At 35.3% G+C, this 18,424-nt stretch overlaps 1 long non-coding RNA gene across 2 annotated transcripts; it reads right to left on the reverse strand.

Moving 5' to 3' along the window:
- Positions 1–953: 953 nt before the first annotated feature.
- Positions 954–9,170, reverse strand: LOC106075078 (uncharacterized). Of its 2 annotated transcripts, XR_001219053.2 has the most exons (3): positions 8,536–9,170; positions 5,590–8,115; positions 954–2,977 (listed from the first exon to the last, which is right to left on the reverse strand). It is a non-coding gene; the product is annotated as an uncharacterized LOC106075078 (long non-coding RNA). The 2 variants fall into 2 exon arrangements; XR_008780263.1 differs by lacking the exon at positions 8,536–9,170 and having other exon boundaries at positions 5,590–8,327.
- Positions 9,171–18,424: the final 9,254 nt, after the last annotated feature.

An 18,424-nucleotide genomic window follows, 5' to 3' on the forward strand; every position in this document is an offset into this window, starting at 1 on the left:
TCTGTCCTTTGTATTTGATAAAATTTCATTTACTGACAGGCCTGTCCATTCTTTGATGTTGTCTTCCCATCTAGTCTGACTTCCTCTTCATCTTCTTGCTTGTAATGTTCCCTGAAGGAAGTTCATTCCTGAAGGAGGACTACCGTCAGTGACTTTTCAAGAGCATGTTCTGACTTTGGCCTCACATCACCTAACCTATCCCTTAGTCTGTTGAACCGTAAGGGCACAACACAAGACCTGTCAACTATCTTTCTCCATTCCTCTCTGTCCTTTGGATTTAATAGAATTTCAATAACTAACAGGCCTGTCAATTCTTTGATCTTGTCTTCCCTTTGCTTTCTCTTCATCTTCCTCCTGGTAATTGACAAGCAAGTAGCTCAAACTGCCAAAACAAGCAAAAGAAAGCAAAAGAACATACAGAACCGATCCAGACCTCATTACTAATATGCACCAAGCTGCCATTATTTATAGAGAATTCAACAAAGAAAGTGTTGATGTGGCTTGTCTGGCAGTTAGTATATGTTATTTCTCAGACACCCAATCTCTGATCATGCTGAGAATTTGCACAATTATATCTTTTACTTGACAACACAATAATCAATAAAACGTAATTAGTTAATAAACTATTGGTAATTAAATATTTAGTTTGGTATCTTGAACAAGGGAAATAAATTATACTAACTGAAGTGGTGGTATAAGCTGAATTAGTTCCTATTTATAGGTCGCTGCTTGAAAGTAAGTATGGAACAAATAGTAGGTAACTACTATACAATCCTCTATTTTCATAAGCGCTTCACTAACAGAGTGGTTTGAAAATTCAGCTTATGGAGGCTTGAGCCATGAGTTCGAATTCAAGTCGTTCCCCATTTTTTAAAATAAATGCTTTTAAAAAGCAATTATGGTAAAATTTACACAGATATTGTAAAAATCACAAGACAAAATAAGCACAAAGATATAGTTCAGACAGTAATCTTTATTTCATTTTGATGTAAACTGATCTTCTGTTCAATACCATGAGCACAATACATTAGTTGTGCATTATTTACATATCAGCACAGATATCTCTTTCTTTCTTCACCTCTTTGTTTTTTTTATCCCTGACTAGGCAATTAAAAAAATTATAGAAATCATACAGCATAAGTTTATGAAATAGCAGTTAATTATTAGCTTCATATTTATTATTATTATTATATATTTACTTATATCTACAAGAATATGTAACTACATAACTAATTGGAGATAAATAGAGATTTAACAAATTTATGACATCCATAGAAAAGACAAGTGTACTTCAACAGATTATCCAAACATCCAAGATTGATTGATGGCAGCAGCCAACAGGAGTAGGAACTCAAATGGTTGTGTCGGCAATTTAGAGTTGCTGATGCATAAAAAGAAATGTATTAGATATACTGTACAACAAACAGACACAAGCACTCTTTTGTTCCCTTGGTATTTAAATCATTGAATAAAATCCAAAATTCTGATGTAAATTTTACAAATACTGTTCAAGAGTATATTTTGTGTGCTATTATATTTTTTTTCTCTTATAATATATTATTATGTGTAATGTACAATTGTAAGACAAATTTCCTAATGTATAATAAGGATTATTATTATTATAATTAAATCACATTCAATGCAAAACATCTAAGAAAAAGCACATTATGTTATCATAGTAATAACAACTATAAGACTTATTTATCATAATTATTACAAATAATCCTTCAAAATAAAATAAAACAATGAGACAATGTACAACAAATTCTGATTTATACTTGAACACATCTTGCAACTTATTTTCTTAGTTAAAGAACGAAGAGAAAATTATTACTTTGTAGAAAGTGAGAGATTCTCTTGAGGAATCAGATAATGAATATTTTTTAAAGCTACCCTCAGTTCATTACCATTAAATTCTGTTGAACTGACAAAAATAAAGGTAACAATAGCCAATGACAAGATCATTGGCAAAAAGTTTTGAGATTGCAGAAAGTTAACTAACAAAATCTTTAGGACAACACGCTACAGTACAATAGTTTATTTTTATTTATTTTTTTTTACCAGTGATGACCAAAAAAACTATTTACTATTCCTCTACATTCAGAATTGGTTACAATTTTGATAAATTAGCTGAATGATTTAGATGTTATGATTCTTGAGATTTCAGTTCTAACTTGATACTAATAACTTGATGGTAGGAGGGGCTTTGTTCCACAGAAAAAAAAAGATTATTGCAGAGAGATGCAGAAGATGCTTAGTGAGGCCATCATGTATTGAATCAGTTTTCAGACATTGAAGAGAAACTTTCATATTTGTGGAAACAGATCATACAAAGTGAAGCCCTTGTTTAACCTGTTGAATGACAATTTTAATAATTTTGGTTATTATACAAATAGCAACAAAACTGATAAGATAATTGTTAAACATTTTGACACAAACTTCCAGAACCTTTTTCTACCCATTCGTTAAAAGCTAAAATGTTAAAAACACATATGTAGGGACTACTAAACAGTAAAATGGATAACTCTTTTAAATTTCTATAACCTTTGCCACAAATTAAATTTTGATTTAATGAAAAAACATGTCCAAGCCAGCGCAAGCTGCGTTGTCTAAGGGTTGTAAAGATGCTGGGAATACATGTTCATGTAAGGATCTCCGTATTGCACACTTTTTCTTTCCAAGTGATTTTCAAGATCATACGGAGACATCGCAAATGGAATGAGTAAGTTTTCTCTCTTGCTTTGCCTAGGTGTTCCATGATTCCCTACCATATAGTAGTGTACTCATAACGCATGCCTTGTAGACTTCCATTTTGGTCAATGTAGTGAACTTCTGGTTTTCCCAAACTCTTGACCTGAGTCTAGCGAAGGTCAAGGCAGCCTTCCCTATGCGTTTGTTTATCTCCTCTTCTAGAGACAGGTCATCTTGAATTGTTCTCAGGATGAAATATGTAGGCCTGTCTAGCTGCTTTGAAGACCTTAATGGAAGAAGAGAGAAAATATTTGTTATTAATAGCACTATGCTTATTTTTTTATCTTATACAATACAGACAATACTTCAGAAAGAAGATGATTATGTCCTACGCGTCATGCATCAGGTCATGCATCAAGTCATTGGTTTATCTGGCTGGCTCAGGCAACTCTTTCCATGCTCTAATAGCACTAGAGAAGAAGGAGCATTTGTACAAATTTGTCCTAGATAAAGGAACAAGGAATGTGCCTTTATATTGGTTTCTTTCTGAGTATTTTATCAGATTTTGTTTTTGTATTTGAAGATTATGGTTTAGTGTTTTATGTATAATTGCTACTTTACTTTTGAGTCTTCTCTCCTGAAGTCTTCTAAATTTAGTGATTTTACTAATGGTGTTACTCTAGTCAAATGTGAATATTCATTTGTTATGAATCTCACTGCTCTATTTTGTGCCTGTTCCAGTTTCTTAATGTTTTCTTGAGTTGAGGGGTCCTAAACAGAGGATGCATTATTGGCCTAACCAAGGTTATATAACAATTTAGTTTTATGTTCTTATTTGATTTATAGAAATTTCTTTTTATTAATCCTAATGCTTTGTTGGATTTTTGATAGTTTCATCGATATGGGGATTCCATGACTGTTTCATTTATTATAACACCTAGGTATTTTGCGTCAATTGGTTATTTTTTTTATTGATTCATGTCTTGTCTATGTCAATGAATAATTGTGTGAAGTTTCAGCTTGATCTAAGAATGGGTGTGGGAGAAATAGCGTGTACACACTTTTTAACAGACAGAGTGAGTTGATATAAGCATTGTGAAAATGCTTCAGGGATACCCTCAAAGAATCTCGGAAAGTCTTCAAGATTGACTGTATTGCCTGGGCGATGGAAGCATCATAGCACCAGGCTGTGAAAACTGATGCAAAAATTGCAGAGGATTAGTGAGCAGTGCTGGCAGAAGAAAAAATCAAGGCAGTGACACAAGCTGTGTCATGTCCAGAGTACAGCCAATTATCATGGGCTCACATTGGAGGCACAAAACTGCAGAGCAAAGCCAACAGCCCCTGGATCACAAAAGTGGTCATCATTGAAGATGGATGAACTATATATATATATATATGTTTGGCCCTATGTATTTAAATGAGTCAACTTCTAATGTTTGTTCTTTCAATTGAACTGAATGTTTTAGTCTTCCTTGCATGTGAGAGAAAGTGTGATAGTTAGTGTGGTCTTTGTTTCACTCCAGGAAGCGGGACTCGTATCGATCGTGAGACTTAAATAAAACAGTTTGAGCTCAGATGTAGCCTAGCAATGGTGCTTTCAACAATCTATATGCAATTACAATAGTGCATTTAAAAAATGAAAAAGGTATATAAATATAACAAGGATTTCCAAAATTATTATTTGACCTTTGCAATTAATAAGTGGAAAAAGTATGATCTAAAACACATATTAAATGTAGCATGTGCAGATATAGCAATAAGAGAAAGCATTCAGGCGAAAGATAATCCAGGTTTAAAAAGTTTATGTTGATATGTGCATGCGAGCTTAGCAAACATACAATAAGCAACATTGATAGTGAAACAGTCTTCATCCGTTTCTTCAAATATGCCCTTAAAAGTAAGTAAGGCGATGTGGAAAAGATTTAAACAATTACATGAGTGTAAGCGATGCAACCGCAGGCATGAAATTACCCCAGATGTCCGTCTCCCGTTAAAACTCGCAGCTTGTGAGGTCAATCATTTTGCAGTTTGTTGCAATGAAGCCAACGACAGAAAAAAGAGTTGTCGAGGATAGTTTCTATTGTTTCATAGGACACGTTGCTCCTGTCAGTTAAGCTCAATTCAGGCAGTGGGGTGAATATAATAAGTATGTAAGATTTTCATAAGAGATAAAACACAAGGTAACATCATATTCACAAGAGTGAATGTCATTCACATACACAATGAGCCATGAGTAAAAAGAAAATTAGTTTGATAAAAAAATTTTCTTATCGTATGAAACAGCATCAGGAATTGTGCAACTTTGTCATTGCGACAGAAATAATACAGAAAAATAATAGCTGCTTTTGGATAGCCGCTAAAATTATTAAGGTATGAATAATTAGAAAAAAAAATTGAAGGTGAGTTAATTTTGTAGTTCGGAAAACTACACAGTTAAATTAAAATGTGTAAACTTTATGTAGAAGTAGAATCGTGATATTGTGCAATGAGCAACTCTGTTCGTGCAAATGAATAACTTGAAAATAAAACACCTGCACAACCTGCCCTCCGTAGGACCCCCTTGCACACTCTACCCTCTACGCAGCATCCACTTGCACTAGCATTCACTTGCCCCTGCACACTCTACCCTCCGCAGCATCCACTTGCACTAGCATCCACTTGAACCTGCACACTATACCTTCCGCAGCATCCACTTGCACTAGCATCCACCTGCCCCTGCACACTCTACCCTCCGCAGCATCCACTTGCACCTGCACATTCTAGTGTACATGCACATTCTCTGATCACGCTTTCTATGCATAATCCACGCATCCTTTGCACGCAAACCTAACGTGTTTCACAACCTAACTACTATAAATTTATTTAAATTATTTTATATAATGTAAAATTTCTGACCTAATTGGGATTCGTACTCGAGCCACCTTGACTAAAATTGATTGAGAGTCTGTCGTGTAAGCCACTAAGCCACACATCCATATGAAAACTGTAGGAATTAAAACTTAATTAAGAAGAGACGGACTTTGAATCAAATTGATAATGACAAGAAAGTTTGGGCAAGAAGGTTTCACATTTATTTAAGGCAACATTAACGGGTTATAAAATCCGAGACATTTTACAATTGTGTGGATTTTGAACATTTAAATAAAAATATGATGAGTGAAAACAAATACGGGATTCTGCGAGATGGTCTAATAATGGGCAGAAAATGTCAAGATGGCGTTCAAAAAGTCTAGGCCTACACTCTAATAATATTACATTTGCCAACAGCTCGTGCTAGTTACAAAACTATTCAGCAGATATTTAAAATCAATCAATCGTCGTTTTTTCTTGTTTTTTCATTACAGGCTTATTGGATAATGATTTTAAATAGATTTTCACGTAATGGTAAGTATGTTTATTATGTTAATACAATTACAATTGAATTATTAGACCTAAATCTATTCTATACAATTTTTATTTATATTCAATGATTGGTCTGCAATTTTAAAAGACAATAATATAAAACAATATTTGAACTTATAAAACTGCAAAGACATTATAATTTTTTTTAGTTAAAATATTTCATACGTTACTTCAGTAATCTTCAGTTGATGTCCTGCACATATACATTGAGGAAAACGAAACCTAAGACACAGGCTAAAACAAAGGAAATATGAAATAACAGTCAGAAATAACACTTTACCTGAAAACCACCAATTAGGCGTATTCCATTGTAAACATTTCAAATTGTGAACGTTGTATAAAAATGTCACTAAAAAGTAACAGTAAGAACAATTGCAAATATTTCAGAAATGCACTTTCTAAATATAATATAAATTTATAATAAAACAATAATTGAATATCTCACTATTATGTTGCCTATAGGTAAATCCGGCCCTGATCAAGTCGGAGATCGTTAGTTTATTATATTGAACGACTGAAACATATCAACATCCTTTTTTCTTAAGAAAAAAAAAATAAAACAATCATAAGCAACAAAACACATTACACGTGAATTTGAAACATATTATGTGACATTCAAAACCAGCATGCAGAAATTCTGTAGGAAACATACTCAATCGAGTCTTGTCGGTTTCTTCTATTGATTCCTTGGTCACAGGGAATGATGAGTAGTTTGTTCTGAAGTTAGCTCATGTTTTGGTCTTCCGTTTTGTAGTTGGTTCTGAAGTTAGCTCATGTTTTGGTCTTCCGTTTTGTAGTTTGTTCTGAAGTTAGCTCATGTTTTGGTCTTCCGTTTTGTAGTTTGTCATCAGTATCTTGAAATTTATCTTGTTCTCTTTCTCTGTTTAGGTTGCTATGCATTCTCTTTCTCTGTTTAGGTTGCTATGCATTCTCTTTTCTGTTTAGGTTGCTATGCATTCTCTTTCTCTGTTTAGGTTGCTATGCATTCTCTTTTCTGTTTAGGTTGCTATGCATTCTCTTTTCTGTTTAGGTTGCTATGCATTCTCTTTCTCTGTTTAGTTTGCTATGCATTCTCTTTTCTGTTTAGGTTGCTATGCATTCTCTTTCTCTGTTTAGGTTGCTATGCATTCTCTTTCTCTGTTTAGGTTACTATGCATTCTCTTTTCTGTTTAGGTTGCTATGCATTCTCTTTCTCTGTTTAGGTTACTATGCATTCTCTTTCTCTGTTTAGGTTGCTATGCATTCTATTTTCTGTTTAGGTTGCTATGCATTCTCTTTCTCTGTTTAGGTTACTATGCATTCTCTTTTCTGTTTAGGTTGCTATGCATTCTATTTCTCTGTTTAGGTTACTCTGCATTCTCTTTCTCTGTTTAGGTTGCTATGCATTCTCTTTCTCTGTTTAGGTTACTATGCATTCTCTTTTCTGTTTAGGTTCCTATGTATTCTCTTTCTCTGTTTACGTTGCTATGCATTCTCTTTCTCTGTTTAACTGCACCATTGTATCCTAAAATAGTTGACGCTCTCTGATTCATTTGGGGCTGGATTCTTTCACGTCCTTATAAAGGGTCATTTGATGATTGGAAATAATTAAACCAGTTTTTAATTGTCTAAATTTCCTGCTCTCGTATGATACATAGTTTTTATGCTCATCTTACATTTTTCCTTTACCTCTCATGGTGTTTTCTTGACTAGTAGAAATCTTAATGTTGCTCATTTTTGCAACGGTGCTCAGAGTATTTCTGATGTAAATAGACACACTATGAAGTTGGCAGTAGGCAGTTAAAATGAAAATAGTTTTGACCATACAATTTCTCACATTTTGAGCTGCAGAAATGTAATCTCTCTTTACCCATAGACAACATAAGTTAGAGCTTAGAGAACTCACTTGTCTGACCCCATCCAAAATATTGATTTGAAGAAAAAGGAAAGTCTTTTCTTGACCACAAGCAGTCCCATATCTCAAATAGCTTAGGGCCTTAGGTAATTGGAGCTGGCTCTAGGCGAAGTAGCTTTGGTAGCCTCAATTGAAACAGAAAAATTAAAAATAAACACCGTAAAAAATTACTCGATTTACTAATAGCCTATCTGTATGATCTAAGACAAATATGGCTGAAATATATATATATATATATAAAACGCTAATTTCATAGCGTTCAACTAGTAAAAGCCTCAAACATATTTGCGCAGATGTCATAGCACCCCCTCACCCCCCCTTTTTCAGACCTTATGGTCTATAGGGCAGATGATGTAAAGGTCTCTGTTTCTGTGGCTCACGGTTAACGTGGGTGTCATGTGGCCAGCACAACGACCAACCGCCTTTACTTTTCCCCAACTAATGTCGGGTACCCATTAGAATATTTTTAATTTCGGGATCTTCGGGCACATCTGTCTTTACCAGGATTCGAACCCCAGACTCCGGTACGAAGCCCAGCGCTTTACCTCTCAGCCACCGCGCCTCTGCAGATATCATAAGCCTTCACCAAAGATTAGCTTTGATGGCAGCAAAGTCTCGAATACATTGTGAATAGTCCAGAGCCAGGGCGATATCTCGTTTGATTGATATTATTACCAGGCGTTCTTGCATCATAGTCATTCTCAAATAGTTTTTGGATTAATTTCAACTTGGAATAACTTCTTTCCCCCGATGTAACAGTAATTGGAATAGTCAATACGAAGGGCTATAGGAACACTTGAAACAACGCTATTCAAACCATGATCATCAATAGAACGTAAAGAATCTAGACATCTAGAGATGACGAAACATCTGGAATATGATTGAAAACTATTTGCCATTCATTGCATAAATCATTCGGCTCGATTTATTTATTGAACCAGATGCACCAGTAAGCGCAATGTTCAAATCCACACATTTCATCAAATCGTTTGGTTGAATTCCACAATTTTCTTGATGTGCAGAAATATAAAAAAAAAAGACCAAAATGACGTTTCATTTGTTCAAAACTTGCAGTCAGCGATATAATTGCGCGATCTAAAAAATAAATTCAAAATTACAGTAAACTTTTAGCGGCCCCCGTAAGGAGAAAAGCCGCTATTTGGTTTGTGCAAAATGTCCGTCTGTCACACTCAGATCTCGAAAAGTAGAAGAAAAATGAAAAATATTATTTCACTATGCGATGCGGCTTGAAAAGTTTAGGTGCAACTGCTACTTTTGGTTTTCTAAAAGCAAACCGTTTAGTTTATAAAATTAATTATGCAAGCGATTTTTTCATAAAAATACATTAATTCTAAAACAATTACATGAAGGTAATGTTACAATATGTTAACAAAGAAAGACAACTTTTTGTGTATTTTTGGTATCACTAAGTCAAATATATTTATAAGATGTACAAGAAATGTTCACAACAAATATGAATATTAATTAAAGGTGTTTTTTCTGGTCAACTAACAGCTAAAATCAAAAGAAAACCTTTATGTTTGTTTATAAAGGCTAAGAATGCACTTTGTATGTAAATATTACGCACATTTTTTAAAATTGGACTTTTTATGCAGCGACTTTCGTGCAGTAGCGTGACAAGCAGCTGCAACACATAGTACTAATCAGTTCCCTCAAAATTTTTTTAAATATTCAGATTTTATTTATTTTTTGTTTAGTGCCCCCATCATAATAAAAGACGCGTATTTTTGTGCGTTTTGTCTATTGGTCGGTCTGTCTTTCACATTTAGATAAAAAACAACAACATTAAAGGCTATTGAAAATCTGATTTAACCTTTAATGTTCCTTCAGAAATATTGCAATAGTTTTAATTAGTATCTATAATAGATTGTTCCGGATGTTTTGAGAAAAACAAATCAATGCCAACGAATGTTTGTTTGCTCTTCTAACATATTAAATTTAATTTCCATGCCTAAACGTTGCAAAAACACATGATCATTATTATGTTGTTCGGGTTTTTTAAAGTAAATAGCATATAAATGCTAAATAAAAATCTCTATACTGGCTTATATTTCATTAACTATAAAGTTGTTCCGGATATTGTTATATAAAATTAAATTATGTCAAATTACTGTTTGCAATAGCATAATTGTCTAATATTACCCTTATATTCTTTGACAATGCGTCACTATAAATTATTTATCGATATCAAATTGTTCCGTATTTTCAACTTAAAACAAGTTTATGTCAAATTCCTTTATTTTTTCTAAAATATCGACAATAGGTTGTTCAGGATTTTAAAATAAGAAAGTAATTTACTAGAAACGATTATTGAAAATCACTTTTTAGTTCTGATTCTTAAGGAAAGCAACTTCCTAATACCAAAGTATAGTTTGAAACTCTCTCCACAATGCTATGGTACATCTAATTTTCATACGAGACCATCCCAGAAATGTAATTAACGGTATTTGATTCATCTGGAATTCCTATGCTCTCTCACTATAAATATATAAACATCAGGAACAATCTATTATAGAAACTTAAAACTATTGCGATGTTTCGGAAGGAAAATTAAATTTTAATCAGATTTTCAATAGCTTTTAGTCTTTTTTTAAATATTAACATGACGGACAGACAGACCAACAGACAAAACAAACAAACACAAATTCGTCTTTAATCCTTATATATATACATACATACATATTTAGTCTAACTAGCCCATTGTGACGTAATGGATTTTTTTTCCTTTGACGTAATATGTAGTTAATTCTTTAAATGAAATGCTAAAAAAAACTCGGTTCACCAATGTCTATGAATCCTCGAGAACCTGCTCGTATTGATAATAATAATAATTGTATTTATAAAGCGCTGTTAACAAACAAAATGTAGGCTCAAAGCGCTGTAATAACATTACAAACACAAACACGACAGCTTCTTCTTCTTCTGACCAGCTTTTATACTGCTGAGCTGTGAGCTCTTTTGCAGACTGTGCCAAGGAAAAAAAGTGTGCTGTTTTTTAAGTTGTTCAGCACTGCCGTACAGGGTGTTGGTTATGTTGGGCTGTAGTTGAAGTAAGGTCTGCCTAATGTGGATTAGGGAGGGGCATTCAAAGAGGATATGGTTTACGGTTTCAAAGGGGTGGGCGCAGTGTCTGCAAAGGGGGAGTTGTGTGGAGTTTATTTTGTTCAGATGGTAATTTAATAGTGGTGTGTGTCCTGTTCTTAGTTGGAAAATTGTAGATTGTTCTTTGCGGGGGAGGAAGTTAATACTGTCCAGTTTGTTAGGCGTAGTCATTTCTTTGTACATGGCTCTGCCTGTGTTTCCTGATGCCCATTGGTTGAGTCACTCCTCTTTGTGATTGTTGACTAACATTGACCTTAGGGTGAGGTAGTGAATTAACAGGTCTATCTGGTTGTCCCATAGATGAACCTGCTTTTGATAGCTTATCTATCCATCCATCCATCCCAGTGGCGGTACAGCCCATGGAGGGCTCTGGCCTGCTTCAACACACCTTCCATTCAGAACTCTCCTGGGCATTTTGTCTCCACGCCCTAACCCCAAGCTGCTTCAGATCTGCTCCACATCATTTTGATAGCTTATCTGCCTTTTCATTTCCCATGATGCCAATGTGTCCAGTGATCCACTGTAGTGTGATATTGATATTTAATTTTAATATCATCTGATGAATTATCTCTTGGGCTGTTTGAGGTGCTGCTGTTAAGTGCTTGTAGAGTCTGTAAAGACAACAATATGTGATGGTGGTTGCACTCCTTCATATAATGTATTTTCCTCTGTCTGTAGTGCTATGGTAATTACCTAAATTTCAGATTGAAAGTTTGAGCAGTAATCGCCATAGGGTGCGCTTATCTCAAAGTGTTTATTTTTAGGGAATATCAGAAAGGCACCAAGACCAGCATTGATGGTGGCTTTGAAAGCCGATCCGTCTGTATATATATAAATAGCTGTTTTTTGATAGCTTTCAATTGTTTCAAGCGTGCCTACTTTGAGCTCCAGTGGATTTGATTCTTTTGTTAAGGTATTATTTAGTAAATGTGTTTACTCACTCTTTTATTTCTGCAAGTCGGACGGACTAGAGTTACCCTACGAAAAAAAAAAGAGGGTGGGGGAGAACAAGTAGTATTCACCCGTCACAAAATAGCAGGGCCGGACTTAACCGTTGTGACCAAGAAGTCATGGAAAGAGAACAAGTAGGCTAATCTACTCTTTTACACCCGTCACTAAAAAGCAGGGCCGACTTAACCATAGTGGGGCCCAATGCCAAACGGATTTCGCGGGGCCCAGTTTGGGTAGGGATACGGATAATAATTGAAAATTAAATGTTTGTATTAGAAAATATATTCGTCTTTGCATTTTATTCATTCTTTACTAAGCACAGAATTACTACACGAGCCTTACGTGTAGCGAAGTCATACAGTATATCATAAAAATTTTATTTCCTACATTGATCACGCTCATTAGCAAGAAATACCAAATTTAATGTTTCAATCTATCTTTGAGAATATTTTACCTCAAGTAATTCTTCATTAGTTGTGAGGCGCGAGAAGCTTCTTTCACTAGATTCCACAATAACGGGTATTTCATAATGCCGTTGTTTTTAACGCGCGTGGATTGGCGTTTCCCATATTGAATGACACTCCAAATGACAATTTTTTATCTATATATTTCAGGAGATTTGTATGAGTTTTCAAAAGATTTTAATAATTTCCGGAGATTTCCATGACTTTTTCGTAATATTTTGCAATTTCAGTACATTTCCAGGAGCTCCTTGTAAATCAGGAAACCGCGGGAAATCTGTTATAAGTTATAAAATAGTTTAATTTAATAATGTATACACCTAGAATTAGCGCGGATCCTATGAAAGTGCTGGGCACACTACAGACGCATAGGTTGCAGTAGCCTAAGGCGGCGTATACTACGCCGCCGGTCGAATAGTCAATAATAAAAATAATTAACCAATTAGTTAATTAAATATTATTAATTTATTATTTTGTTTGGTATCGAACAAAGAAAAGAGATTGTATTTGATAGATGTGGTGGTATAAGTTGAGGTGACTTGAGCACTCAGTTCGAATTCTATAGGTAGACTACTACAACTAAAGCGATAACGATAACATTGAAACAGATATCCCCTTCTTCCTCCCCACCTAATCCCAACTGGTCCAGGCAAGTGATATATGATCATAGTGCATTGAGAAAGCTAAAAGCATAAAATTTGGCTAAACAAAAAAAAAAAATTGGTAAAAATATATCTAATCACACACTTATTGTCGTTAGTCTAGATCAGGGATGGGCAACCTTTTTCTACCGAGGGCCGCATTAAAAAAAATGTGGGGACTGGCGGGCCGCATACATTTTTGTTTACTCCCAATTGAGGAATTACAACAACATTTAGCAATTTCTTGAACTAATTTCACGAATAACTTTTTAAATTTTGTTATTGTCTTTTTACATCACAACATTTCACCACAAATGTACAATAAACCTTAATATGAAGCATTTAACTGTTTATATCCGTGCATAATGTTCTGTAACTGTAGAACTAGCTTACTAGTTGATTTGTTCTTGCGACTGCTGTCAAATTACAGTCAGTGAGCATCGAGCTGTTCTAACACTTCATAATTTTGAAACAAATGTAATAAAGCGTGTTCACAAATGAATCAGGTTCCGAATAATGTGAAAGCTTCGCAGCAAAGCTTTCTTAAGTATGGGAATACAGCTTCTGGCAGTCATGAAACTTCTTTGGAAGAACTAACTGGAATTACTCTTTCAGGTCATATTTTGCTTGGAGGTATGTCATCTGGAGCTAAATCATTAAATGGTGAGCTAAAGGTATTTAAAACTAGCTCGAAGTTCTTGATGTCTCAAAATTTGCTTTCAAATTCCACAATCAAGGAATCCAAATAGGTCTTCTAATTTCATCCATTTCACTAGAAATAGCTTCACATTTCAGCTAAGGATTTTACTGATTTTACTCGCTGGCTCGAGAAGTAGAATAACTTTGTTTGAAAAGATTTAAGATGCACATACATTTCATTTGCAAATTAAACATTGCAATGTATTCAATGATAAACATGAAGTCTGTCTTCAATTCTTCATTAGAAATATTAGTAACAAAGTCACAGTCAATGTCCTTCAATGAACCTAACTATTTCTTCCTTGAGATTCCATATTCTTCTAGGCCAGCGGACACTACTGTGTAACCGAACATCGGAATGTTTTGTTCCAAATCTTCAAGTACTTCTCGGAAGTGCCAGTCATGGCCGGCAGATAATTGGAGGCCCCTTGGCAAAGTGAATTTGGTGGCCTCAAATATAAAAAAAGCGACAACAGTAAAACTATTCAATTTATTAAAAACCTATTGTACTTCAACAATAACATTGAGGACAAGTTTCGATATTTCTACTCTAAAATAATACAATATGAGTTAGTGCAAGGCCCTTACCAATTGGGGACCCTAAGCAATTTGTCTATGCCTATGGCTGGCCCTATGCCAATAATAAAATCATTGAGAAATCAATTCCAACAATATATTTGATATTCAATGCTTTATTTTATTAAAAAGCCTGTTTTTCTTAGTCAAAGCACGAGCTCCGTTAGTTGTTACACTTGCCATCTTGTACACGCCGACCAGACACTTTCAACACAGTTTTTGATAGAATTGAATAAATACTGGCCTGTGTTTGTCTTTGACTGAATGTTTCGAAATATTGCCATTTTAAATAATCTTCGTTTACTTTAAACTTTTTAGAATGACGTTTAAAGGACAATGTTTATTTAGCCTCTTCATGATAAGTGATAAGAATCAAAAGTTTCAATAATTTCTAGATCTATAGATATTTACAATTAATTATTTTAAAATATTTGCATTTTTACATGTGTAATGTGTGGGAACACCTGATTTCTTTAGGCATCGGCGGGCCGCATAAAACACTTCAGCGGGCCGCATGTGGCCCGCGGGCCGTAATTTGCCCACCCCTGGTCTAGATGTATTACACATGTAACTACATAACTGATCAAAACTAATTGATACAGCTATGCTTAATATAAGCATATTTTTCTTGTTATAGCCTACATTCCAGTTAAACTGCGTGTTTTTCAATTGCATCAATTTGCAGGCGATATTTATTTAAGCCAAAAAATCGTACCAGATGGCTAAAGAAACATTTAAAATGTATGTAGCTTTAGTTTAGTAATAAAATATATCAAATTTTTTTTTTTTTAGAAAATAACAAAATATTTACACACAAATTTTTTAATATTTTAGAGATGTCTGCAGTGTTCAGTGGCGTAGCTAGAGTATAAGATGCCTGGTGCGGTACCTCATCTTGATGCCCCCCCCCCAAAAAAAAAAACAAAAAAAAACAACTAATTAATTAATAACGTTGCAAAACCTTACTTTTTTTATCAAAATAATATGTATTCATTAATCAAATATTGTTAATTCTTTCATGACCTTAATGGCCTTTCATGACCGCAGCATTATCATAGCCTTGACCCCTGCAGTCCATTATGTCTAAGCCATCCGAACGCAATTTCTCTAGAATCTCAGTGATTCCAGCAGCATGCGTGTCCTTTGTGTCGATGAAGTCAATAAAAGACTCGCGAACCTGCACCCCGTCATTATCCATGACAACATACCGTAAAATTTGGGAAATTTTATCCAGCTTTGAGATGTCAGGTGTACTGTCAAAAATAATAGAGAAATATTTGGCTTGTTTTACTTGCTGTATGATTTGTTTTTTAGCGTGATTCCCCCAATATTGTAATAAATTCATTTTGTATTTGTGGAGACATGTATTTATTCGGTCTGGAACAAAGCTTAGTTCGAAGCACATGCTCCCTCAAGAGTGGATCGTACTTTGATAGTAATTTTACTAACTCTCCAGGTTTTCGTCTCTTGTATAATTAAATCTTGGGCCTTTTTGTCAATATTGTTCCCTACTCTCAGGCGAACTTCAAGTTCCCTCCAAGCAAGCGATGACTAAATGTGAGCTCTGCTGGTCTCATGTTTTTCTATTTTCGGGGATAACCTCCACCACTCATTGAATCCATTTTTGGATTTAAATGAAGATTTGGTACTTGATCTTGTTGAGAAGAGTATGCAGGGGAAGCAAAATAAGGATCCTTTTTTTTTTTAGGCGAATAACACATCTACTTTCAAAGAACTTTCTCGCCGTTTGACATTTGCCGGAAAAAACCAAGCCTTTGAAAGCTTTCTAGCCTTTCCTTTTGCTGATTCTTGATGTCTATACACCTCTCTGAATTGACTGTCCATACGCTGAACTGGTTCCGATCCTTGTGTGACAAGGTGTATGCGAATATTATCTGTGACATCAGGCAAATCTCCAATGTCGTTCAGTCTAGAGTTTATTATCCTGCTTTCTGTATTGTTTACACTGTCTGATGGTTCAGCTTCTTCAGTATGAATTTTTGAGGAGTGTACTAAAGACATGCCTGTGTGCTGTCCTTTAGTCTCTAGAACCTGTGATATTGAAGTATTTTCTTCTTTTCAGGATGTCGGCCTCATCATTTTTTTCTGGATTCAATGATAACCGTCTCATCTTGCTTCGTTGCTTTTAATTGTTGAGTTAATTCATACCCAATAACAGCTCGCCTATAGTCGGTGGAATCTGGCAATGGTGTGACTTCAAATTGTCTCGATGCTTCTTTAGACTTAAGAAATTTAAGAAACGCACCTCACTGCGGTCAAAGAAACTGCTTTATGCGGATGACATTGTCCTCTGGTCAACCGGCAAGAAAGTCGAGCAAATACAGGCGGCATTACAAGCAGACCTCCAAACCATCTCCTCGTATTGCGACAAATGACAGATTCAGATAAACGTTGCCAAAATGACCTGGTCCCTGTTCAGCCTAGGGATCGACATTCTTAAGGCTTCATTCGAGCTTCAACTCGGTGGGCTGCGACTCCAACGTGAAAACACGCCAAAATATCTAGGAGTGACCTTGGATAGAAAGTTGTCAATGTTCCAGCACGTCCAAGAAGTTGAACGAAAAGCCTCGGAGAAGTTAGCGTTACTAAGAAAGCTGGCCAGCACAAAGTGGGGTGACAAAGCTGACATGCTACGCACATTGTACTTAGGGGCAGTCAGATCACAAATTGAGTATAGCTATACAGTTCAAGTATATATGCTAGTAAAAATGCCCTCGAATCACTTGACCGATTACAATCACAAGCCCAACAAACGCGCTGAAATCTTAACAAACGTGGCCCCTTTACATTTAAGGAGGGAGAGGGCGGTACTTACAGCCTATGAGCGCTATAAAAGGGGCGACTCTAGGCTACCCACCTCAATATAAGTGCGACAATAGAGAAAGAAGAACCGCATAAAAATGCGATTGTTCCTCCTCATTGCAGCCAATTTGTCAAAATCAGCTGGACAGAATCACTGACAGAATCCCAATTAGAAGAATTAGTACTTGCCCTCCGTGGATGAGAATGCCGGCCCGACAAATAAGCATGTCCCTTATAGGGCAAGATGGAGCCACCAAAAGGCGATTGACACCTGCCATACTCCAAAACTTGGCATCAGCTACACTAAAGTCCTACCCATCAGATGCCATTTTCTGTTATACCGATGGGTCGGTAATGAGGGACTCCGATAGATCTGGGTATGGGGCCCTTATAGTCTACCCAGACCGGACAGAACCAGAGATGCCGATTTCTCCGTCTGAGCTTAAAAGGGTTTTGAGGCGCCAGCCAGACTAGTCATTCTTGAGCACTGTTCATCATTTTGTTTACGTTACAGTATTAAAATTAACTAGTTAGTTAAAAAAAACTCGTAGAAAACAAAGGTTAGCTTATTTAAAAATATAGACATTACAATAGAATTATCTCCAAAATTAAACTATAAAGAATCACAAAGAAATGAATAAACTAAGACCATTGTTTAGAGCTAGAGTTTAGAAATATATTTGTAAACTCAATATCTAGATTAAACCAGTGGACTAAACAATGAAGTAAAAAAGCTTGGCCTATCTTCTTCTTCTTTATATTACAGAGCATTGATCAGTGTAGTAACAACATGCACCTTGTGTCCGAAATAAATCTAGTAAATTAGATACAAACTGTTCTATAGCTTACATTGTATGGAAGAAATAGTCAAGGAGATGAAACAAAATAGCGATATGACTAGTTTATAAATCGTTAGTTCATGTTTAAAATACAGTAGTTTATGTTTGTTCGTGTCCATACAATTAGTCGTTTTTACTGAAACTCTCAGGAAAATAGGAAATTAATACACACTGGGGGGATTTTGGTGCCACTCTCCACTTGGTGCCCTGTGCGGCCCGCACCACCCGCACATTTGCATCAGCATTCTCAGCCCCAGGAGACAAAGACATATTACTGAATTTGAACCAAGTAGACAACATAGAAGATATAGTAGTACAAGA

This window comes from Biomphalaria glabrata, chromosome 10 (assembly GCF_947242115.1).
Source record: "Biomphalaria glabrata chromosome 10, xgBioGlab47.1, whole genome shotgun sequence".
Lineage (NCBI taxonomy): Eukaryota > Metazoa > Mollusca > Gastropoda > Planorbidae > Biomphalaria > Biomphalaria glabrata.